The following is a 26,655-nucleotide window of genomic DNA, read 5'->3' as shown; positions in this document are numbered from 1 at the left end:
CTTCTCTTTCTTACCTCTTTCTCTTTGCCTTCCGCAAACCTGCTAAGACTGTATCTTTTGGAACTTTGCTATTAACCTGTGTTCACAAAGGCAAATAAAAGGAATGTCTGAAACAGCCTGATGCTTGTACAAGTCTGTCAGGCTGATAGACTGTGCACTGTGCTTGTTTCTCCAGCAATGAAGTTGCAAGTGCGAGTCAGCATCAGAGACAGAAGCTTCATTTTCTATCTTTGCTGATCTTTTTCGTTCCCATTTGTGTGTGGGAAGCAGAAGCTAACTTTAACAATGAGAGCAGCTCCAGTCCATCTCAGCGGTTTGCCCCCAAAAGACAATTATTACCATCTTTAATACCATCTAAAAGGCTGTCAAACCGGGATGGGGAGAGGGTTCCTTGTGAAAGCTCTACACGTGAAGGGAAAGGAAATGCGGTATTCTTAAAATGAAAGACTTACTTACTACTTGACATTTAAAATACGTTTACTGCATTCCTTCTTTACTGTACCTTTAGTAAAAGGTGATTTTTTAATAGTGATTGTTGCCATGGGACGCAGCAGGCTACAGTCTTTATTCAAAACACTGAACCATGTTTATCTGTACAGGGTTGTACACCTTTGAGACTCTGGGCTCATTTGTTTAATTAAAAAAAAAGATTAAAGAGTCTGTAAAAATCCCACTCTACATTGTAAACCAAAAACAAAAACAAACAAAAAACAGACTTGTTTGATTTAAAAACTTGAGAAATGTGATGCAAAAGTCATAGATGGAAAAATGTACAGAATTCTAAGATGACATTTTTGCAGATATACTTTTGTGATCTTAACCATATGTCAAAAGGGTAACTTTTCTAAGTGACATATAAGGGGGAACTTGGCTTCAACAGGTTTTTTGAGCATACTGTATATAGAATTCAAATGAAGATTTACTTGAATATGTATGAGGCTTGTAATATGGAGGAATTACCTGTTTATTACATCTGCATTACCACAGCATCTGAATGGACCAACGCTATCAAAATTCTAGTGGAGCTGTTTTCTTTCTGCTGGGCATTGCTAGGTTACCATTTTGGTACTAGCTTTTGTATCTGTTTTTTTTCTGGCTAAATCATAGGAATGAACTGGCAACTCATGCTTAGTGAAAATTGTTATCTGAAACTCTTAAACTTTGTTTTCCAATTCCCCTAACTGGTGACCCAAGTTTGAGTTCACAAGCATTGTAGATGTCATAGTTGCCACTGACCACAGATACAGGCACTGAAGAAAACTGCATCGCTATGTGTTCAAAAGCATCTTTCTCATGGTCTCCCACAAGCAATTATGATAATGTGTTCAGCAGCTGGAATAGAATAATCTGGAAGTACTTTTTAATTAAAGCAGTTCCTGCTGCTGTTTCAGATCCTTTAAAGTTTACCAAGTGAGTGGATGTTCCTATTCCTGCTGTCTCGTGTGAAGAAACTCCTCTGTAGCCAAAGTCATGCAGTTTGTACTCCAGTCCTAAGCTGCCAGATGTCCCTAGCAAATACTTTGCCAAATTTTTCTTCTGCTCCCTGGAATTTTTCTTCTGCTCCCTGGAATATTGTGGCCAATATTGTGATTGGATACCATGGCTGAACAAGAATAGTCCACACAAGAGATCTGGTTCCTGGACACTACAGTGCTAATACGCGATGGTCACATAAACACCACCCTATACCGGAAACCTACTGACTGCTATAATTACCTACATGCCTCCAGCTTTCATCCAGACCACATCACATGATCCATTGTCTACAGCCAAGCTCTAAGATACAACCATATTTGCTCCAATTCTTCAGACAGAGACAAACACCTACAAGATCTCTATCTAGCATTCTTAAAACTACAGTACCCACCTGCTGAAGTGAAGAAACAGATTGACAGAGCCAGAAGAATACCCAGAAGTCACCTACTCCAGGACAGGCATAACAAAGAAAGTAACAGAATGCCATTAGCTGTCACCTTCAGCCTCCAACTAAAACCTCTCTAGTGCATCATTAAGGATAAAATAAAAAAAAATCTACAACCTATCCTGAAGGACGATCCCACACTCTCACAGATCTTGGGAGACAGGCCAGTCCTCACTTACAGACAGCCCCCCAACCTGAAGCAAATACTCACCAGCAACAACACACCACACAACAAAAACACTAACCCAGAAACCTATGCTTGCAACAAAGCCCATTGCCAACTCTGTCCACATATCTATTCAAGGGACACCATCATAGGACCTAATCACATCAGCCACACCATCAGAGTCTCATTCACCTGCACATCTACCAATGTGATATACGCCATCATGTGCCAGCAATGCCCCTCTGACATGTACATTGACCAAACCGGACAGTCTCTACACAAAAGAATAAATGTACACAAATCAGATGTCAAGAATTATAACATTCAAAAACCAGTCGGAGAACACTTCAACCTCCCTGGTCACTCAATTACAGACCTAAGAGTCACAATTCTCCAACAAAAAAAACTTCAAAAAGTCCAATGAGAAACTGCAGAATTGGAATTAATTTGCAAACTAAACACCATTAAATTAGGCTTGAATAAAGACTGGGAGTGGATGGGTCATTACACAAAGTAAAACCTATTTCCCCATGCTAATTTTCCCCCTACTGTTACTCACACCTTCCAACCAACTGTTGGAAATGGGCCATCCTGATTATCACTACAAAAGTTTTTTTTCTCCTGCTGATAATAGCCCACCTTAATTGATTAGTCTAGTTATAGTTGGTATGGCAACATTTTTTCATGTTCTCTGTGTATATATATCTTCCTATTGTATTTTCCACTGCATGCATCCGATGAAGTGGGTTTTATCCCACGAAAGCTTATGCCCAAATAAATGTATTAGTCTGTAAGGTGCCCCAATACTCCTTGTTCTTTTTTCTCAATCCAGTTAGTGAGCCAATAGCACTCTGGATCCATGTTTTCTACTGTGAAGAGTACATTTCCTCTGGGAATGACTGAGCCTTCAGGAACAGCCTTTACTTCTATCAGAAGATGCCCTTCATAGTTCTCAAGAATATAGTTCCATCCTTTTTCATTGAAGACATCATCTTGAAAATGCTCTCTGTATACCTCTTTGGCTTCCTGGATTTTCTCTTTGGTTATCACTTTGCCTTTTAAGTACTTATTTAGAATGTATTGCAACCAGTAAAAAATGGGTCTTCATATTTCACCTTCTTTAATCTGGCGTTCTCAGTCTTCTTTTCATGATATTCAAAGTAAGAATAAACTGTTCTTATATTAGGTGGATATTGCTTATAATGTGTAACCTTGTAGGAATCAAGCAGGATGTGGCAAGCAGGATGTTGAACTCTGTGCCTGCCGCTGCATGTTCCATCTTGCTGAGCACAATCTGCCGCTGCCGTCATGAGCAGGGACAATCACAAACGGGCTGTGCCGCCGCCGCCTCCCCTCGCTGCCAAGAGCCTCCTCAAGGGGTGGACTTCACTCCTTGCCCAGAATTTCACAGTTCAGGGTAACTGTATTTCCTGTTGTCCAACAAGGGCACTCAGTTTTAGGCTTCTAGTTCCCCAGCCATCACCTCTCTTGGATGGAGACCCGCATCCTTCTCCCTCCTGACTGGGTTTTTCCCATGATGCACAGTTCTCTGGCTACACTGAGAGTTCCCCAGCATGACAGACTGCCTAAGCATGACTTCCTTTGCTTTCTCCTCAGAGACATTAATCAGTGTAATTGCCCACAGTTAAAAGTTACCATACAGCCCTTTCTAAGCAAGCACATTTATTCTTAAGGTGAAAACATATTAAACATTTCTATAGAGAAAACATATTAAAGACAATAAAAGAACCTATTTGGAAGCTAGTAAGCTTACCAAAATCACCCCCAGCTCTGCCAATGGCTCTTACAGGTGCTCAGCTCTTCAAACTCCACCAAAGGGTTCTTCAGAAAAATCTGTGAGTCACTGCTTGACATAGTTTGGGCCTTTGATTTTGAGACACCCTGGGAACAGGTGATTAGCCCCTCTCCTCAGGGGGTAGCTTCAGTGGGCTGAGTTTTTGCACAACTGGCAGTGGGGCAGGGGAAATTTGCATTCACCTGCCCCTAGATATTTCCCAGGAAATCCACTTCACACATACTGTCCCCAAAGCTATTCTTGCCTGCCATATTGTTCAATATAGTCCTTTGGACATCCTGGCCCACAATAATACATAACCTTTGCATTCAATACAGTGGACTCCAAAGATACCTAAACTTAACTCAATAATATCTCCCTAAGATATTTCAGGAGATTGACACAGCCCAGAACTGCACTTTTTATTTATTTTATTTTTTATAAATATATTTCTCTACTCTAGTTTCCCTTTTTTCTTTACTATTCATTTAGTTCTTTGCTTTAACCAATAGGTGTCATTGATACTCATGCCGATACTACATAAACATTGGGCTGGAAGTTTCAAGAGCAGCAGTGATCAGAGAGGGTCAAATTTAGCACTGATGTAGACCTTATGCAAGCTCATTGACTTCAATGGAATTAAGTGAAATTGCATGGAATGTAAATCGGGGCTTAATTCAGCATATGGAGTGCATCATGCCGCCAAATCTACCTAGGTATTTCCACTACATTGAACAGTTATAATTAACTGCATAATTCACTTTGGCCTTGTTAAAAGAAAAACTAAGATGATGAGTAACAACACACCTCTACCTAGTTTGACTGTATTCTGGACTTGAAAACAAATATACAGCAAGCAAGGAAAGAGTTTGGTACCTTTTCTGGTTTTAAAAAAAACCCACATGTAAAGAAGTGTATGTGTAAGCAAGGTGTTCACACCATACGTAGGCAACTCTGATGTGGCTGCCACAGTAGCAAACAACCCAGCCAGGGAAGCTGAGGGCATTTGAAAGAGTTACACTGAACTCCTCCATCATACTGATCTCTGTCATGCACTATGGATGAGATTAGATGATTAGGAGATTAGGTGGACTCTGTCTGCTCATTGTACTTAGGGCTGGGTCAAGCCCGCAGTCTCACCCCTCTTATTCTTCCAATTTTTAGAGACAGTATTAAATTATAGAAAAGTTAGCAAAGTAATCTTAAAGGACTATACACTTCTGCTGCCTCTTAAGCATTCGATAGTGGTATTAATTTTAAATATTACTCTTGAAACTCTACATACAATAAGAGCACTTAGGTCTTATAAAGTACTTCTCATCTGAAAATCACTAAGGACTTTACAAAGGAAGGAACATATTAATAACGTAGGAAATACTGGGTAGACAGATGCTCATGCACACATACTCAGGGTATTTTCAATAAGCTCTATTTCTAGTTTGACATATACCAGGGCAGATTCTGCAGTGCACTGCAGCTACTTTATGCTGTACTACCAGTATAAAGCATCTCTGTAGATGACATGATAGGAGGATCATCCTAATGGAAGGGGAAATAACAGAAAATTGGCATAATGGCTTCTAGTTGGCACCCCTCCGCAGCTAGCATAGGAGGCCAGGCTGGGGAATTCACACACACCAGCCATCCCTGGCTGTTGCACTGAGCTTTCAAAGCCATTGTCAGCTGGTGCAACTCAAAGCACCGAACAGGCTTCTCTAATTTATAATGAGGGATGAAACTGGGAAACAGCTAGCTCATAATTGGCAACCTGTGCACCACCAACCCCCGAGTCATACTGTGCGCTCCTAGGCTGCAGCCAATGAATTACACTGCACAGTACAATGGAAATTACAATACTCAAAAAATAAGTAAAACTACTGTATCTTGGTATTTTTAAAAGAAACTTAGAAATCCCAACACATCCATACAGTGCACACGTACCCCTCTACCTCTCGCCCTCCAAAAGAAACTAAAGTATGTTTATTTCTGAGATGTCCTGTCAATCTGGTCTCTAAGTGCCAAAAAATTCTGTTGGACAAAAAAAGAGAATAGGATAAAAAAATTAAACAGATCAAAATCAGACGTATCCCTGAACAATGTGATGCTGTTTTCCCTGAAGCCTTATATTTAGCATAAATTAATATATAAACTAACCACTTATGCGTATAAAATACATTTGTGTAATATGAAGCACAATTTTAAGTATTTTCACATGTTTTGAAATGAAAGCTATTTTGTTTTCCTTTCAGTTCATGATTATTTGATTAAATGAAATAGGATGGAGATGAGATATAATTATGCAGATTACACTTTTTGATATTTTTCCAAGACTATTACCCTTTAGCTGTAATCTAGATTCTGACAGTAAAAGTGTTTTGCTATAAAATTCGATCAGTGTTTATCTAAATAAAATTTGCAACCAGCGATCACATTTAAAATTTGAAGTCAAGGGTAAAGAAATTATCACCTCGAAGTAGTAACTTCCTTGGCTTCTGAAAGTAAACATCATTGTCCGTCTGTTACAGAGTCACCATGCACATGGATCTAGTTAAGGTTATCCCAGCACTTCTATTGTAAATACAGGAATTTTGGAATTTAGCTCTAAAAATCACTCTTGGCTAGAGATAAGCCCAGAGGGTCTCCACCTAGGTATGCTTTTATTTAAATAATAATAATAATAATAATTAATAATAACTGCCCTCTTCTTTTAAGTGACAGAAAATACGTTAAAAATGGAAATGTGCTTCTCACTTTGTTCTTGTGAAATTCAGAATTGGCTTGACTGGAGCAATGCAATTGGGAAATCATTTAGGGCTCAATCACTTTCCTCACCCCCATCCCTGGGGGAAAGAAAAAAAAAAGCTCTGTGTACCTTTAGGTTTCAGCTGGTCTTTGTACACAGCCAGGGCAATGACAGTTGCACAATAGCCTGCTTTTTGGATTTTTCACAGGTCTTCATTTGCAGGTTTGCCTCTGGGCAGCTTTCAAAGATTTGCAATTCTGCCAAACTTGGTCACTGTTTACCTACTACACATGTTCATATGCATCCCCACCCCCATTTCAGGCCTTCTGTGTACTTTTCCCAGGAAATGCTAATCAGAATTATTTTTCCTTAATTGGTTGGATCATCATTATGAACTGTAGTTAATATTCTGGTAGCAAAGAAACTAAACTGGTTGACGCTGAAATCTCCACACATTATAAAAGACATAGGTTTGCTATACAGGAAAATGGCCTTGGTTCTTATGATCTAATAATGACAATTGCAACACAAATTATGTATAAAAGTACTCAGGAAATAGAGTGGATTAAAATGTACTGGAACAATTTGTAGTAGTGATTGCAGCTTGAGCTGTTTGAAGCCTATTTGCATGGAATTGGAATGTATCTGTGGGTTCAATTGACTTGCACTTCATTTACTATTCACTTGGAGATTAGCTTTATATATATAATATATATAAACAAAAAACTCCAAGTGAAGCCAAAGAGTGAACTCAGGTCCCAGCCAGCAAACTCTAGTCTTCATCTGGATCTTCCACAAACAGTTAAATGGTCGACTATCTGAACCTGTGTTTTAGATGACCTGGTTGCACGGCCCACTTCCCTATCCATCCTCTGAAAGTTTTTCACAGGAACTGGCTGCCTCTTTAACCCTCATTCAGTAGCAGCAAGACCTGGAAATGATCCTCCAGCTCTTCTGCTGCTCACACTGTGCCTAGTAAACCTCAGAATTCTGCTCATGATAACAGTGTCTCCTATTATCGAAGAATTCTTTTATCATGAAAGCATTCTGGAGTTCATCACAGCAAATAATAAGGTAAATGCATTAGAGCGGCTGGAAATAAATGTCTCAGTCATGGTGTTGAATTATGGGGAAAGAACCCAATTTTTCTGAAAAAAATATTTCCAGGAATACCGATGGTAGCTGGCCTACAAACAATACCAATCCTACACTCTCAAAGACTCCAGGTGAGAACAGTGGGCCAGCTGGCCTCTTCCTGAGGAATAAGGACTGAGCGGGCCATACCCAAAGAATCAGGCGGACACAGAAGTAGAATGTCATCAGTGCAATGTCAGAAGACACCCAAAATGTAAAAGAGCACAAAAGCCTATATATGTTATCAGAAAATTGTTTTGAGTGATGCAAAGAGAGGGTCTCAAGGACTTTTAGGGAGGGAGAGTGGGAAGGAGGCTGGCTTTAATCCTCAGAGTTCTGGTGAATTTCAGTTAAAAGTACAGGATTACATTAAAACTATGGCTAGTCAAGGTTTTTCTTAATAGAAAAATGGGTTATTAAATGAAAATTGTTATAAGAAATGTCAGCTTTCTGCATAAGATTTCAACTTCATATAAAAAACACTGGATGCCCAAAAACCACCTTTCCCCCTCCCCGCTACATTCTTGAACCTGTTCTTTCCTTATTCTGGCTTGTTTTCTTTCCCTTTTGTTAATGATATTATATGTTAAGAGTTGTAGCCATTGCTGCAGACAATTAATTGTCCTTTATTAACACAAATAAAGAACACTGATAAATAATGTTGAAACCTTCTGTGGTTTGCTTTGAATAAAGTGTCATTCCCCATAAAAAAACATTGTTTAATTTTAAAGATCTTCAGCAGGAAATATTAGTTATATGGCAGAAGTTTGTGTGGGCAAGGAAAGTTTTACAGCTAGCCAAAAGATACATATGAAAATAAATTTTAGATTTATTTTTACTATCCTTCTTTGAACTGTGGTGATTTATGGGAGTTCTACTGTGATGGAAAGTATTGATGTGCTTTCAGATAAGGGTTTATATGTAGGGAAGAATGATACTGCTGTGAGCCAATGTATGCTAAAGAAGCAGATGTTTTATCATATTGCTATAATTTAAAGGCTTTTTTTAAAAAATAAAACTTTCATACTGAAGGGTTATGCTATTTGGGGAGATGAAACAGAGAGAGAAAAAAGGTAGCTGAAAACATATAAACTTCGTTCTTCCATCAAGTTTTGATTTAATTCTGGAGGATAAAATAAGGTGGGATTTATGGATGGGAATGAATCAGCACAAAAAGGAAGGAAAACCAGTGAAAATATTCCATATCATAATAAATCAATATCAAAGAGTGTTAGAATATGCTTCTGAATGGCACTCTGGTTGATATCTGTTTTCACACTTGAAATGGCAGACACATGTTATTTCTAGACTCCAAAACAACTGCAAAAGCACCAGAGTCAGACTATTCAATTTGCCATTCATGGGTCATGAAATTACCATTAAAAATGGTGATGACTTGTGTTCCTGCTGCCTTCTGCACTCTATCTAATGGAAAAATTGTGCTAGTCCTAGAATGGGGTCCAGAGAAAGGTCAGAGAAAAACATATCCCTGTGTTTCATTCCTCTCATCCCTGTCATTTTTTTTAGACCCCAAGTGCATGATGGCTTTTGGAGTCCTGCACTATTCATTTTAGCCACTGGTTGGCCTGGGACATGATTGTATTTTAGCTGGCATTGTTACATCCTCAGTGATCTTTAACTGAGGACATTCATACAGACAGTACCAATGGCTACTGTAAATGGGACACTGAAATTTCACTCAAGATAAATCACCTGTTCTAAAGGCTCAAGAAAGAATTTTCTTCACTGCCACAGCCTTTGTGTAGTCTGAGTCAGTGCCTGACAATTGGTGGCAGCATCTTACTCCCTCTATGCCCAATGTGTGGGAGTTGAAATTGATAAGTGTCAATGACTATGCACAGCCCAAGCCACAGAGGATCAGGCACTGAGGACTCAGACTACCTCAGGCTCATTTTACATAGATCATCACAGCCAGCACTTATTACCAACCTAGACTAGATTCAAAATGGTGATCATTATGTATTCTCTGAGCCATTAAGCCCTGTGATAATTGATCATTAACAGGAATACAGAACTTAAATAAAAGTAAAACTTTTAAAGAAATGAAATAAAAATGCAAATGTTCAAAAAACAACATTCTAAAATTTACAGGCTCAGGTTTATAATACATCAAAACAGCAACACACATTCTATAATAGAAACATGCTAAGCAGAAAGCATGAATCCTGCTGCTCATCTGTGGTCTCTAATCCCACAATGTCAAGTGTTATTGCAAAAGAAACTTCACTTTTAACAAAATGCTTTCAAGATTTTTCTCCTATTTGTATTTCTGTAATAGCTTAACTATGCAGAAAGATTAAAATTCACCCCCTCCAATTTCTGATTACTGCTTTCCATCCAAAAAAGCAGGATTTGACATCTTCATTAGAGACTCTCAGCCAAATTACAATGATTGCTCAGTCAGCTCTTTTCTCTTCTCCCAAAAAGTTATCGGACTAGAGTCTGCTTACATTTGAAAAAGTTCACAGCCACATTCAAACTGGACAATTCAGAACTTGAAAAGAAAAGAATATTATAAGAGAAACAAAAATTTCAGTATCTAGTTATGGCAGAATATAACCAGTTATTTCAAACATTTTCTATATAATAATTAAAACAAATATTAAAGAGCCTTTGGTAGTTCTCTTCTTTTCATTAGAATCACAATAGAATGCTGTATTCAACCTGGTACCTGAAGTGCGTTTTGTTACATGGAATAAGCTTGTGAGAGAGCAGCAAAATGGTTCTTCACCATAATACAACAGCAAGTAGGCTATAATAGAAATGTTGATTAACCCATTCAATGCTAGAACTTAAATTTGAATTGAAGTTATGTTCCTAGATGAAGTGAGTTTGGAAGGTTCAGGGACACACTATATTGGAATACAAAGACAACCATCTTTATCATTCTGTGTAGTTTCTGAATCAGTGCTGGCACTCTGCTACAATAACCTCCCAGCTGGAAAAATAGCAACATACCCAGAAGTCCTTCTTTTCTATCTGTTTAGAGTATGTATAGAGTCTGTATAGAGTATGTGAAATGTATGTTCTTTCAGAAAATAGAATCCTTCTAAATTAGCTGTTCAAATTAACAGGATATTTCCCAAAAGTGAAAAAAGAAAAAACCCTTAACTGAGGTGAGCCTACAGATCATTCTCAGAGATTCATCAAGGATAGGGTTTGAACTTACACTGCCTGGCACAACATGTCTTCTTAAGCCATCCAGTTACCATGACAGTAGGCTGCCTATGTAAGATATTTTACCTAGTTTTGCTGCATTTGATCATTTCAAAGGTGTTTTTTTTTTCTTTTGAGTGTACCATTCTACAGAACCAATAACGTTGTCATTAGGGATTCCCCAAAGTGGCAGTGGGTGCCATCCGCTACCTGGGATAAACACTGAGAGAATGAAATCAATTGGGGGCAATTAGAGCCATAGTTTGAGCACCAAGTTAAAATTATAAGCATCTGCTGAATTTGAAAAAATGCCTTTTTTTTCCAGGGGGAGGGGAGGGCTGTATCTCAGGGACTTCTTGCTCAAATGACATCAAATTTGGACTGCAAATTCTACCTAACACCTCCTGAGTCACAGAAAAAATCAAGACAATTTGAGTAAGCATGTGGATTTTATAGTATTTAGAAGAGTCAGCCTTTAAAGAGTAAGTGCTGATGAACCTTAACTATAGCAAAGATGGTGCTCCATTGCAATACTTCTGACTTACAGCATCCCTCTATTTTTATAAACTCATTTTAAAATTTCTTGCAAGTATTTTCCTTCTACTTTGTTATTCTAGTTTGTTTACCTGTTCACTAATACATTCTCTTTTCCATACTTTTACCTATTAGAGATTTTTTTTTCTGATCTTTTATTTTTTGGGAGGCAGGGGGACACGAGGGATGAAAAACAGCTGTTGGCAAAATGGACAATTTCATGGAAAACATTCTATGTGTTTTTGTCTAAAATTTCTCACGGTTTTTGTTTAAAAAATAAAACAACATTTTGGTTTTAATTTCTTTAAACACAAAAAATTATAATGAAAAAATCATTTTGTTGGAATATTTCATTGGGAAAAAACACCCCCCATTATGTGACCAGCTCTGCTTTCTATCCACTTCTTCCTCACATTCAGTTTTGTTTCACAAGGAAATAAAGCCAACCACTGTTGTTGTGGACTTGTTTTCTATACAATACTGTCAAAGTACTAATCCAAAGAATTTAAAGAATGAGTTCGCATTTAACTGTTCTTTAAGATCCAACAGCACTTACCGAATAATGGAGAATAAAAGCTTGAAAAGGGATAAATGAAGATATTCTTTTGTTGAAAGTCACTATAAATTATCAAGAGCTGGTTTGGGCCAATGTTTGTTATTTTCAAACATACTTGTTGAATTCAATGTGCATCATTGGAATCAGATAAATTGAATAAGATTAGACCCCAGATAAAGTAAATTCAATATTTTGACTGCCCCAGAAGTTCCACATTAATATAAGCTTTATCTCAGTGGACATGCTATCAGTATGAAAAAAATGCATTGTGTACAGAGAAGACAACAGTTTCTCCAGTAGGTACAAAATGTGCTCTGAATTTAGGGTGTTTTTTTCTCCCCACAAAACACTCACTGTTGGCCTAATTCTGCTACCACTGAAGTCAATCGGAAAGAAATAGCAAAGCACAGTTGTGCCAATCCTGAGCACTTTCAAGATTCCATCCAAAATATTTTAGGAATTTTAGATTGAGGGCCAAGTATTGTTTACCTTACAAATCAGTGGGAATACTCATGTAAAGTAAGCTGGATGTGGCCCTTTAATAAACTATATTTAAAAAACTGTTGTGCATTATGAACAAGGGTCCAAAACTGTTTGCTAACAAATGATTATTTTGTTGCACATTTTTCATGCCATGTCACAAGTTGTCATACTCCAAAGTCATGATTCCAGATAGTAGTAAAATAAATGAATAGTACATTCATGGGTAAATATAAATATCTTCCAGTGCTAAATGAATATATTTGTAGAGAATGTGCAAAGAAAAGTTTTTAGAAATCTAACTACTGTCACAATCATATGAGGAGGCCATATTACAACACTGTATCCACAGATTAACATCCTAAGAGATAAAAATTAGGTTTGATATATACATATATATATATTTTTTGGTTAGGAATGGTGGTAACAATATGAAGCGGTTAAATAAACTTAACATATAGGCACCCAATCTTATTTATCGTTGTTCATTTTATCCCTGTGAGTAGCCTCAATGACTTCAAATAATATATTCTATAAAATTAGTTTTTATTCCATCTGTATAGAAATACAGACACACACACATATATCATACACAGTGCAATGGAGACTGCATTTTGTTATTTAGCACTCAGTGCTACAAATTCTAGTCTTGTGGATAGCCTGACTGAGGTAAATGGAACTACTTGAATGGCTAAGTATATACAGGACAGGGCCCTCAAAGGCCAAACACAAGTGTGGGCATATCTAGCTTTGTATTTATAAACTTTGATTTAATAGGACCGAGGTAAACATTACACCTTCAATGACTGGTTTAACTGAAGAGGTAACATAAGAAAACTTCCTTTAAATTACTGTCCATTAAAACAAATTTTCCATTATTTTATTATAGCTTGATTAAGCCATATATACTCCCTGTATAGTCATTTTAAAGATTTACTACTAGAAATTAGATTTAGTAATGATCAACTGTAATTTATTACATGAGTTGTAAAGGACATCTAGGTTTGGGTGAACCAATTATCAAAAAACAATCCCAACTGCAAATCACACTCAATTTTGCTTTCCAAAATTAACCTAAACCGTTTTCAACCCTTTTCTGCCAATGACCCATCATTATATCTGTATGTGGTACCATATGTCAATATTCATTGTAATTCTGACATTTCTGACGTGATATTGCAATAAGTTCAGCACTGCAGGTACTGGGCGGGCATCAGAAATAGGAATAAAAAAGAGGCCAGGATATCAGATACATAAGTAATTCTGAGAGACAACAGAAATGTAAAGAAATGTAAAGAGCTGGATGCATCAGGAGTTGGGAGGAAAGCTTGGAGAGAAGAAGCTAAACAGGGATCAGTTCCAGATCTGCAGTTTCTACCCCTTAAACAAAAGAGAAAATGGATTAAAAGAATCTGGATATGGGAAGGAAAAAAAAGACAAAACAATGACTGCACCTCATCTTAAAGGGGTTGGGTGACTTTTATCTGACTTGCTGGGAAGGAGTACACCCCTTTAAGGGAAGAGATATGGATGTTGCTGAACTCATCCCATCAGCATGGGCTCTGGGGTGAAGGGAATACAAATCCCTTTCAAGGAGAAATCTGGTTGTTGTGGGGTTTTTTTGTTTTGTTTTGTTTTTTGCTGCTTGGACTCTAAAGAGCCAAGAATTGCTAAACATAAGCAAAATACCCCCAGCTGTTTTGCTTCTGTTAGTCCCAAAGATCATATAGAGTCTGTTTATGACAAAACTGTCTATTATCTTTTGAAACTCAAGATACTCATTTGTGTGTATATTTACCTGCTTTTACCTTTTAAAATAATACTCATTTAGTTTATTAACAAGGAAAACTTTTAGTTAATTTGTTACATGATTGGATACAAGCATCTTTGGTTTGACATCTGAATACAATTGGCCTAGGGTAAGTGACTGGCCTTTGGGACTGGGGGTAACCTGAACATTGTTGTGCCTTTTGGTATAAGTGACCATTGTTCACAAAGTCAGGCTTGCCTAGGAGGCAAGTCAGACCAGAGTACCTAAGTCTATGACTCCATGTTAAGGCTGTTATAGTGCTTGAGAAGTTCATACTTGCTACTTGGTTAGTAAAATTTAATTATGGAATATACAACCGGTTTGGGGGTTTTGACCTTCTTTTTGACAGTCTGTCCTGAGGTTAGCATTCACTGTCATGAGCCATTCCAGACAGTGTGACAGCCATAATGGTCGTAAAACAAAAGTTTTAGAAGAAAAAAGCTGGTGCATAAGTTTTGTAAAAGTGTGGAGGATGGAAAGAAAACCATGATCTCTGCATGATGGTACAGATAATACCTAAAGGATAAAGTCATTCAAGAGCAGTAGACATTAATTGCCATATAAATTAAACATATTTTACTTGGTGGAGTACAAGAAGGCATTTGTAAAGTGTCATCTAGAAGTACAGCATAGTGCTGAAATATGAAGCTGAATCAACTACAGAAGAGTTAAGAGCTTTTGTATTGTGAACCTTCAGATTCAACAACACTAGAGCAAAATTCTCAAATACACTATACTTTTTTAAAAGGGATATGGTGGTGGCTAGCTACAGTACAGTATGTGCTCTGAAAGAATTTTCCCTCATTCTTAAGAAATACACATGTGACCTCCTTGTTTTATGGTTGACTATAGAGTTACCTTACTTAAGACAGCTGGTGCCATGTAGGGGGACCGGGCACTAAAAAGCCTTAAAATAGGAGTCAGGAGACCTGGGTTCTTTCCCCATCTCTTCCTTGTGACCTCAGCCAAGTCTATTCACTTATCTGTGCCTGTTTCACTAGCCTTTGCCCATCTCATTTTGGTTTTCTTTGTCTGTCTTAGATAGTAAACTCTTAAGTGTAAAAGTTGTGGCTTCTATGTTTTGTGTAGTGTCTAACACAATAGGACCCTGATCTTGGTTGTGGTTTCTAGACACTACTCTCATATAAATAAATAAATAAACAAACAAACAACTAAATGTTTGGCTTCATACGCAACTACTAGAATATCTTTAACATTTGTCACTGTAATTTACTAATTGTCTTTCCCTTGTATTCATATAATTATCTAAAAAGGCTCTTCCTCTTGGTCTGAGGGGTTTCCCAGCCACTATCTTCCCTACTACTGTCTCCACTAAAAAGTGATAAAAGGAAGGCCCATCAAGTCACCACTTCTCATTTGGGAATGTTTTACAATGCTCTACTCCAGAAAAGCTGTTTTTTGTTTTGTTTGGGGTTTTTTGTTCAGTTTTAAGTCAAGGTTCCTTTTATGCTTCCAGATTTACTGCCACTGTGAAGTACTCTGGTAACACCACTCTTAAAATATGTGACAGGACTAAATACATTATAATGAGTTTTAAAAAAAACAGTATATGATTATCTAAAAGGGTTAGTTGCACTAACTGCACAGCATCCTCTGTGAAACCTGGTACAAATCTAGCACTGTCATATTTGAAAGCAATGTAATTACATATGTGATCCTGCTTTTAGAAATACCATTAGAAACAAAAAATTGAATAATGTATAAAAATTATGCAAGACTTCTTTCCGCAAGCACTATTGAAATGTCTAGCATTTACTCATTAATACAAAATGAAGCAAATTTTCCAGTGTGTAGTTTTTTCCCTTTATTGATTAAAGTAGTTTCCTGTAATCAGTGAATCCTTCTATGCCTCTCTGACACAATAAAATTGCTTGTTATCCATTCCATTATTCTGTGGAGCAGTATAGATTTTAGTGGTCACACAGAAAAGCCTTCATTGAATTAGGGAGGGGAAAAGGCCTTGTTTATGTGTGAATCATGACACAATGATTCTCATGACAAAACCCAATTTTGCCAAGCATTGTTATCACATCAAGGTCACAATGTGTTATGATGGACCACAAATAAAGGTAAGCATTAAAAATTCAGAAATATTTTTTGGAAATTTGATTTGTAAATGTAGTAGGAACTGATTGAGCTATTACTATTATCAACACTAATTTAACATATGAAGTAACATCTAACATTTCTTCAGAATGATCCCATGCCAAAAATCACCTAACTAGCTAGTACCCAGAAAAAATGCAGTGTAAAAGTTTAGTGGTTGTTTCTTTCTCTCTCTCACTCAGCATAAATTCACCACTCAGAGTTTGCAGATGACAAAAAAAATTGGGGGAATGCTAAATAATGAGGAGGTTAGGTCACTGATTCAAAGCAATCTGGATCTCTTGGTGAACTGTGTCCAAACAAAGATGTGTTTTAATAAATCGGGAACAAAGAACACAGGCCATATTTACAGGATGAGGAACTCTATCTTGGGAAGCAGTGACTCTAAAGAAAATGTGGGGGTCATGGTGGATAACAAGCTTAATATGATGATGCTGTGGCCAAAAAAGCGAATGTGATCCTGGGATGCATAAACAGGGGAATCTTGAAGAGGAGTAGAGAAGTTATGTTAACTCTGTATTTTGCCCTACTATTCTGCTGGAATGTTGTATCCAGTTTTGGTGCCCACAATTCAGGAAGGATGTTGGTAAACTGGAGAGGGTTCTAAGGAGAGCCACAAGAATTATTAAAAGATTAGACAATATGATGTATAGTGATTGACTCACAGAGTTCAATCTATTTGGCTAACCAAATAACCAAAAACGGTTATGGAGTGCCTATACATATCTACACGAGGAACAAATATTTAATAATGGGCTCTTCAATCTAATAGAGAAAGATACAACATGCTGCAATGGGTAGAACCTGAAGTTAGGCAAATTCAGACAGGAAATAAGGTAAACTTTTTTAACGGTGAGAATAATTAACCACTGGAATAATTTCCCAAGAGTCATGGTGGATTCTCCATCACTGACCATTTTAAAATCAAGTTTGGATGTTTCTCAAAAAGATATGCTCCGGGAATTATTTTGGGGACATTCTGTGGCCTCCCGTTCAACATGAGGTCAGACTAGATCAGGGGTCGGCAACCGGTGGCTCGCGGCTCGCCAGGGTAAGCACCCTGGCGGGCCGGCCCGGTTTGTTTATCTGCCGCGTCGGCAAGTTCAGCCGATCGCGGCTCCCACTGGCCGCGGTTCGCGGTCCCAGGCCAATGCAGGAGGCAGGAAGCCGCGGCCAGAACATCCCTCGGCTTGCGCCGCTTCCTGCCTCCCGCATTAGCCTGGGACCGCGAACCGCGGCCAGTGGGAGCCGCGATCGGCTGAACTTGCCGACGCGGCAGATAAACAAACCGGGCCGGCCCGCCAGGGTGCTTACCCTGGCGAGCCGCGAGCCACCAGTTGCCGACCCCTGGACTAGATGATCACATTTGTCACTTCTGGACCTGAAATCTATGAATATTAATGAAACTCCTCCCATTTTAATTTTTTTCCGATTCCCCAACCTTGTTCTTCTTCACGACTTCCTTTCCTTCCTCCGGCATTATGCTATTAGAAATTCACTTGCCTTATTTTGTTTCATGTTGTTTTCCTACCTGTTTCTTCCGTATCAAGTGTCAAACTTGTCTGCCCATTTGTCAGCACCTTGCATAAACATCTCTATGCTTGCTGTCATGCTACTTCCTGTCCAGGGTATGCTGTTCCTGAGCTAGAATTACAAGGCCCCTACTATCTCCAGGGCTAATTTGTATAAAAGCAGATAACTCCTTAATCTTTATCCTTCTGTGCATTTTTGTTTATTTATATTCTAATAATCTCTTCACTTGTAACATTCACAATTTGTTCAGTAATGAAAACTGATAAAGAGCTTCTTTAACCACTAGTAAAAAATTCACCTGATATGAGGTACAGTGGAGATTAGAAACTGCTAAAGGAACAGACCCAAAGTTTGTCCCTTATCACATTGCTTATCCTCATATATGCTTAGGGTTTGGAAATAAAAGTCTAAATAGGAATATAGGGCCTCCCACTTTGCTGCATGATGGTTTTGCATTTGCAAAGTTGAATAAATATTTAATACCTTTGCTAGTTTACTATTATTTAAGAATTCCTGGATCTGCACTCTGAAATGTCTCTGCAATATCTCTGCACTCTGCAATATATATATATATAGAGAGAGAGAGAGAGAGAGAGAGATTTTTAACCTGTAATACAAATGTAAAAGAGTCTTATATTTTAAAATCTGGGATACAAAGTTAATGAACTACAGAATTCCACAGATTACAGACATATCATTTGTTACATTGTTATGTATATATAAATTGTGATTTGCCAACATTTTCTTCAGATTTCTGATGGCTCTTCAGTCAGACAATATTAGGAGCATAAAGGTGTGTAATGCTCTTATTAAACTAGGTCTACTATACTTAACGTGAGATCATCATCATTTTATCTAACTAGCCATTGCCTTTAGAAAGTACACAAACAAATTTAGTGATATGTGAAAAGCTGAAAAGGGATTACTTAAAAGAATACAGATATTAAATGTTGCAGAGCAAGGATACTTAGCTTTCTATCTAGAAAAGTTGTCTTATGTCTCATAACTCTAGATTTCAATCTTTAACTTGTTAAGAACAAACATAGGAATCAATATTCATTCATTATGCAGCTATGAATAATGTCAGCTTATTACAGTCTTCCGTATTCATATGAATAAGGCCAAATTCTGTACAATGCAACTGGGATCCAAAACCAGAAATCTCCCACATCCTACCTTGGGTACTATCTTGAGGCACATACATAGAGGCTTCATGACCTCTGCTCAGCCCTGTGGTCAAGTGACAAAATACAAGATTAGAAAATCCCACTCCTTATTCAAGGGATCTATTTCCAAAAATCATCAGTTCTTATTTTCTTCTTTGTGTACACAGTATTTTTGCAAACTTTCTTAGGCAACATTAAGGTCGAGTGGTCAGTCTAACACAGGTGATGTGACACAGAAGGATAAAGTACTATATGGCAATGGGTTCTTATTTATATCCAGACTTCCGAATAACTGGGTTTCTGAAAAGGTTACACATTTTTTAAGGGAAGTGTAATAATGTTTTTTGGCTACACTCCTCTGGAAACACATTTTCAGCTCAACTCTTTTTTTAACATAGTCTTTTTTATGAATTGCATTAAAAGCTATTGCATATTGAAAACTAAAAAAGTGTGGGTGCACCATAAAACAATCTGTTTGATATAATAGTAAATAATGCAAAGATTAGCGAACAGATTGTATTATCTGCTTCCATATTTTAAGACTCAACCTCCTTAATTAAAAAATACATGATGCTGCAGCAGATTTTGGAGAAAAAGTGCCAAATAATATAGGAAGCTTGCTGCAGAATTTGCGGCTAATTTGCTGTGGAATACATATGGGTCATGCCTATAAAGTGCAGAACAAAAGGAAATAATAGAAATTATCTGGGACATTCATCTGACATGAGATAATAAAATAGAAAATTCTTTCAGATGCATGTCTGCAAGAGGATGCAGATTACTAGTTCTTTTATCTATTGAAGTTCATTCTCATTCTTAACAAGCATCCTACAATGTTTTCATATGGCATAAATTGAGGTGCTATAGCCCAGAATCTTTGCTTGCATTGTGACTTAACATAAGAATGGCCATGCTGGGTCAGACCAAAGGTCCATCTAGCCCAGTTTCCTGTCTACCAACAGTGGCCAATGCCAGGTGCCCCAGAGGGAGTGAACCTAACAGATAATGATCAAGTGATCTCTCTCCTGCCATCCATCTCCACCCTCTGACAAACAGAGGCTAGGGACACCATTCCTTACCCATCCTGGCTAATAGCCATTAACAGACTTAACCTCCATGAATTTATCCAGTTCTTTATTAAATGCTATTATAGTCCTAGCCTTCACAACCTCCTCAGGCAAGGAGTTCCACAAGTTGACTGTGCACTATGTGAAGAATAACTTCCTTTTATTTGTTTTATACATGCTGCCCATTAATTTCATTTGGTGGCCCCTAGTTCTTGTATTATGGGAACAAGTAAATAACTTTCCCTTATTTACTTTCTCTACATCACTCACGATTTTTATATTCCTCTATCATATCCACCCTTAGTCTCCTCTTTTCCAAGCTGAAAAGTCCTAGCCTCTTTAATCTTTCCTCAAAGGGGACCTGTTCCAAACCTCTAATCATTTTAGTTGCCCTCCTCTGAACCGTTTCTAATGCCAGTATATCTTTTTTGAGATGAGGAGCGAGACCACATCTGTATGCAGTATTCAAGATGTGGGTGTACCATGGATTTATATAAGGACAGTACAATATTCTCCATCTTATTATCTATCCCTTTTTGAATGATTCCTAAAATCCGGTTTGCTTTTTTGACTGCCGGTGCACACTGTGTGGACGTCTTCAGAGAACTATCCATGATAACTCCAAGATCTCTTTCCTGATTCGTTGTAACTAAATTGTATGTATAGTTGGGGTTATTTTTTCCAATGTGCATTATTTTACATTTATTCACATCACATTTCATTTGTCATTTTGTTGTCCACTCACTTAGTTTTGTGAGATCTTTTTGAAGTTCTTCACAGTCTGCTTTGGTCTTAACTATCTTGAGCAGTTTAGTATCATCTGCAAACTTTGCCACCTCACTGTTTACCCCTTTCTCCAGATCATTTATTAATAAGTTGAATAGGCTTGGTTCTAGGACTGACCATTGGGAAACATCACTAGTTACCCCTCCTTATTCTGAAAATGTATCATTTATTCCTATCCTTTATTCCCTGTCTTTTAACCAGTTATCAATCCATGAAAGGATCTTCCCTCTTATTCCATGACAACTTAATTTATGTAAGAGCCTTTGGTGAGGGACCTTGTCAAAGGCTTTCTGGAAATCTAAGTACGCTATGTCCACTGGATTTCCCCCTTGTCCACATGTTTGTTGACCCCTTCAAAGAACTCTAATAGATTAGTAAGACATGATTTCCCTTTACAGAAACCATGTTGACTTTTGCCCAACAATTATTTGTATGACTGTTAGAATTAGATAATGCCCAAAACAGTTTAGAAGAGAAGATTCCAGTTATAAGGGGAAGTGGTGATAACTTGAAAGCATACCAGATACCAATACATTATTTTTAAAAATCCATTATTTAAAAAAATTCAGTAATTTTAACCAGCAATACTTTACAGTGTTCCAACAGACAAAATTTGTAATTTCTGCCACGAAATAAACATTCAGGGGAAATAATGTATTGCTCTTTATGTTACTGGTAAATGATATATCAAATCCCATTTCTGCAAGGGAAGTGACCTTCATTGGGAATAACATCAGTAATTAATCTGACACTGAGTAAGAAAAAGTTAGTGAGATTTTGATTTCATTTACACTGCTGTGAATCTGTATAAATGACAGTGATTTCAGTTGAGTTACTATGGAGTAAAATCTGGGTAAATGAGAGCAGAAATTACCTCCTTGTTCTTTTTTCTTTTCTAGTTTTGATTTTCGTATTTAACTGATGCGCTGACTAGTTTGCAATTAATGTGAACAACTTGTAAAGAAAGGGCCACGTTCTCACTAATGTGTGCAGACAGGACTATAGCAGGGGATATGAAAAATCTGGCTCAAGGAACACAAGCAGTTTAGCATGCAAAGCAAAGCTTTCCTATTTATTTGGAGTAATGAATGCTTCCATGTATTATATAATTTTAAACCAGACATTAATGTATGTTGCAAACTAGTAAAAATAAGAAACATGAGTACTATAGCAGTTCATCTTAAGAGCATTATGTGGTTATGGTTGCTAGGGAAACATTTCCCATACATATGATCAGACTATACTAGGGAACTGGTGATCAAATAGTGCAGTTGAGGCCTTTCTAATTATCTAGTGAAACATATTTTTAGTCTTTGAAATGTACCACTCTTCAGTAAAAATACAATTAACATATCAGAGGGCAAATGTATATAATGTGTTGCATAAACACCAGCTTCTACAACTACATTTGAGTGGGGACAAAGAGGTACTGGTAGCATGTGTTACAGCTATTTCATAACTACACACCACTTAGATCATAATTAATTTCTAACACAAACTCATCATATACAGTGCAAAGGTAAAAAACAATCCAAATTCAAGGAATACTAGGCAAGCTGAAAACTACAAAAGATCTTGGTTATTTCTTTTGTTTCTCCTGCAAGAACTGATGACTAGCTCTGGTCAGGAATTTTTAAAAAAATTAATTGGAAAATGCCTTGCTGTTTGCTTGCTGTTTGCTTGTACAAACAAACAAAAAAAACCCCACCTATCTGCAGACCTAAAGAAGAGCTCTGTGTAAGCTCAAAAACTTTTCTCTCTCACCAACAGAAGCTGGTCCAATAAAAAAAAATACTACCTCACCCCCTTGTCTATCAGTTAAAAAGGTGTCTGCTACACAATGAAATTTGTGGTTAAAAACTGCAGGGGGATGCCATGGTGGGGAGGCTCTGCTTGGATGTGTAGACCTGTAGGATACATACCCTAAGTGTTCGGGAGTGTCAGCAGTGCCTCACCCTCTACACTGCTATTTATATCCATGCTAGGAGGTCATGCAAAGAATGTGCTCTACATGATGCCATAAGAAGTGTACAGGATAGATGTACCCCCAAGTGAATGTTTGTAAAATGGTTGCATCAATCCCCATTTCAGCTGAGCCTGGGCTTGAGGAGGTGACAGGGTGATAATTTCCTTGAGATGATATTTGCACAACAGGAAATATCTTTTAAAATCCTTCCCTCAAGCCAAGCACCTTCTTCCTTCCTTCCCTATTAACAATGACAGATTTCTACACTTTATCTGTGCACTTAGGGGCACTAAGCACTTCTATCTTGGAGTTAAAAGGACCTCCGAGTTCTACTTCCACCAGTAGGTTTTTCAAACTTGCCCCTAGTATGGGCCATTGTTCCTCCACCTACAGAATCCACAAAGGCTTGGGGTGTATGCAGTAATGCAGGATTATACCTTGTTAGCAACTATTTTTCTGAAATTGATATTGTAAATTATTTTGATGCTTTTTGTCATGAAATAAATTGCAGTGAGATCTGCAGCTTCTGGCTGACCACTTATGAAACTTTAAAGATTACTTGTCTATTTACCTACCTACTAGAAGCAGCTGTAACTTAATCAATTCATTTATTTTCATTTTTAGTTTTTTTTTTGTTTCCTTTAGTTTTTCACTCTACTGCTAAAATGTTAATTTTGCAACGTGAAATCTTGGGAGGTATCTGAGACAAATGTTAAATGCAGACACCAGCAGTTAATCTTTAGTGCTCCCTTATTCAATACCTGGAATGAAGCACAAACACAAATGCAAGTGTTTGCATTCACAGAAATTTCTCCTTTCTCTGTCCCAGGATGACTTTTTGAAATACTACCAGTCAAAGGATAGGCACCCCCACAGTCACAGTGTAGTAGTATGATAGCCTGCCAATTCACCCACAAATTTGGTGATGTGTCTCATACATTTTTTTCCAGATCACTGACAAATGTGATATTCCCTGGGTAAAATTCTATTCTTTCTACAAAAGTCCATTAATTTCATATTCTCCTCCTCCCAAATCTATCAATTCTATATTTTTATCACCATCCACCAGATAAATATTCTTCTCTATCCCTTCTCCCACCATCTTCCTTAAAACATCACATCCATTCTCTCTCCATTTCAGGCCTCCCCACACTAGCACAGGGAATTTGGGTGGGATAGCCAGTGCCCCTGGGCTGGTGGGAAGGAAAGGGCTAAGGAAGAATGGGTGATAGTGAGCTCTGGGTGGAGTGGAGCTCCAAACTTCATCCCAGATTCAGCTCTTCAAACTTCAGGTTATGGCTGAGCAGACATAATTTACCTGCAGAAACTTATTTTCTTTTTGAAGAAGAGCTGATATTGTCCTACATAGAGCTGAAAATTCCAGTCCTAATTACTGTCTGTATAACATTTAAACTACTGCAGCATGCTGTAAGTGCTTAAAAAAAATCATGATTAGTATTGCCAGGGATACTGAGTTAAACCTCCAGTATTTAAAAACAAATCAGTCCAGGGTTTCCCTGCATCAGAGATTGTGATGTGGGCAGTCATACCTAGTGGTTAAGGCAGGAGTCAGATGCTAGCATAGCAGCCCAGAGTCAGAAGCCAAAGCCAAAGGTGAAAGTTCCCTAAAGCAAGGCAAGGCTGAGAACAAAAAGGCTGAGAAGCTATCAAAGTCCTAGACAAATACTTGAGAAGTCACCAAATGACTGGTGCTGTTGAGTTTCAGAGCTGCAGCCAATCAGGCAGCCTGCTACAGGCCAGCTATGCTCATTAGGTCACTTGGAGAGTTGCTCCACTGATTCCTGACGATATTGTTGTATGCCTGGTGAAATTTCTAAGAGCAGATCTCCAATTTGACCTAGCTGGGCTTGGTCTGTTTTCCCTTCAAAAGAATGATAGGTAGGAGTGTGACAGAGTGCTACCTGTAGTACCCTGGTCATTGAAGTTGCTGAAGCACAGAGAAGACTGGAGGCTTAATTGGAGCCAATCAGCCTGTTTCTAGTGGGGAGTACAGACATTTGGTGGTAACTGCTGGGATAATGAGACAATTGGCTCAGAAACTGGGGGTATGTCTATACTACAATTAAAAATCCACAGCTGGCCTAGGCCAGCTGACATGGGCTTGGGCTAAGTGGCTCTATAATTGCAATGTAGACATTCAGGCTCCAGCTGTAGCCCAAGCTCTGGGACCCTTCCACCTTGCAGGGTCTGAGAGCCAAGGCTCTAGCCTGAATCTGAAAGTCTACACAGCAATTAAACAGCCCCTTAGTCACGGCACAAGGGCCAGCCAGAAGGGTCTAATAATTGCATGTGTAGGCATACCCTTGGAGGCTGTATAATTGGGAGGAACAGGAAGCAAGGGTAAGCTCAGAGGTTGAGCTGAGCTGAGGATAGAAGCTGTGTGGAAGGTGCCTCCTGCTGTATGCCCGTGCTGTTTAGAAACAGAATATTAAAGGTGTATGTGGTGAAAAAGAAACAGACTGTGTGTGTGTGTTTGTGATTGAGAGACTGTGAAAACAGGCTAGGCACTGCTGCATAGCTGAAGAAGTTCCCTGTGATAAGGATGATTTACGAAGGAGTTATACATGATTAGAGTGATGGGCAAAGTGAATTATTTCACCAGCCAAAATGCTGCCACTAAAATCATTCACTGCCTGCCCACTTCTCTATGTCCAACCCATTTTTTCAGTCTCTTTAATTACTCGTTACTGCCTGTATTACTCCTTCTTCTCACCTTCAAGATCTTATTCAGCTTCACTCCCAAGTACATCTTTATTCTTGTCTCTTTCTACTAGCTGCCCTCCTACATGCTCTATGCTCTGCCGTAGTCAGGTATTACCAGTTCCCTTTATGTCCAGCTCAGGGCCGCCCAAAGGATTCAGGGGCCCTGGGGCAAAGTGGGGGAGCTGCGGTGCTTATACTCACCTGGCAGCGGTCTGGGTCTTCGGCAGCATTACGGCGGTGGGAGGGTCATCAGTCGCTCTGCATCTTCGGCAGCACTGAAGGACCCCCCACTTGTAAAATGCTGCTGAAGACCCGGAGCAACTGAAGGGCCCCCTGCCACTGAAATGCCACCGAAGACCCAGACTGCTGCTGGGCCAGGGCTCGCAGGGCATTTCGGCGGCGGGGGGCCCTTCAGTTGCTCTGCATCTTCGGCAGCACTGAAGGGCCCCCGCTGCCGAAATGCCGCCAAAGACCTGGAGAGCCGCTGGGCCAGGGCTCACAAGGCCGCTGCGGGGCCTGGGGCAAATTGCCCCATTTGCCCCCTCCCCCCCCCGGGCGGCCCTGCTCCAGCTACAACTTATATTTACACATCTTCTTCCCCACTGCCCAGGGCAGTTGCCAGGTGTCAGGTCTTCAACCAGAACACCCGGTCGAAAAGAGACCCTCCTCAGCCCGGTGAAAATGAGCGAGTGAGTGAGAGTAGGTGGAAAGCAAGTGACAAAGGAGAGGGGGATGGAGTGAGTGGGGTGGGGCCTCAGAGAAAGGGTGGGGCAAAAGTCTTCATTTTTGTGTGATTAGAAAGTTGGCAACCCTAACTGCCCCATAGATCTGGAACACATTCCTTGACCTGATATGACAAGCCTCCATCTGCCTTTTGGAAACCCATACCCTCTTCCCTAGTCTACTAAAAACAATGTGCACGTTACTCAGCAAATGATGGAACTAACATGATGTGTGCTTATCTTCCCCA

At 38.7% G+C, this 26,655-nt stretch overlaps 1 protein-coding gene and 1 pseudogene across 3 annotated transcripts in view; both read right to left on the bottom strand.

Annotated features, from left to right (window-relative positions):
• CSMD3 (CUB and Sushi multiple domains 3) overlaps positions 1-26,655 on the bottom strand; it is a 1,155,643-nt gene that overhangs the window by 849,159 nt on the left and 279,829 nt on the right. The window lies entirely within an intron of this gene.
• Positions 1,129-3,366, bottom strand: LOC123365022 (annotated as a pseudogene).

The sequence above is a fragment of the Mauremys mutica genome, chromosome 2 (assembly GCF_020497125.1).
Source record: "Mauremys mutica isolate MM-2020 ecotype Southern chromosome 2, ASM2049712v1, whole genome shotgun sequence".
Classification (NCBI taxonomy): domain Eukaryota; kingdom Metazoa; phylum Chordata; order Testudines; family Geoemydidae; genus Mauremys; species Mauremys mutica.
This window is presented reverse-complemented; position numbering and strand designations above follow the sequence as displayed.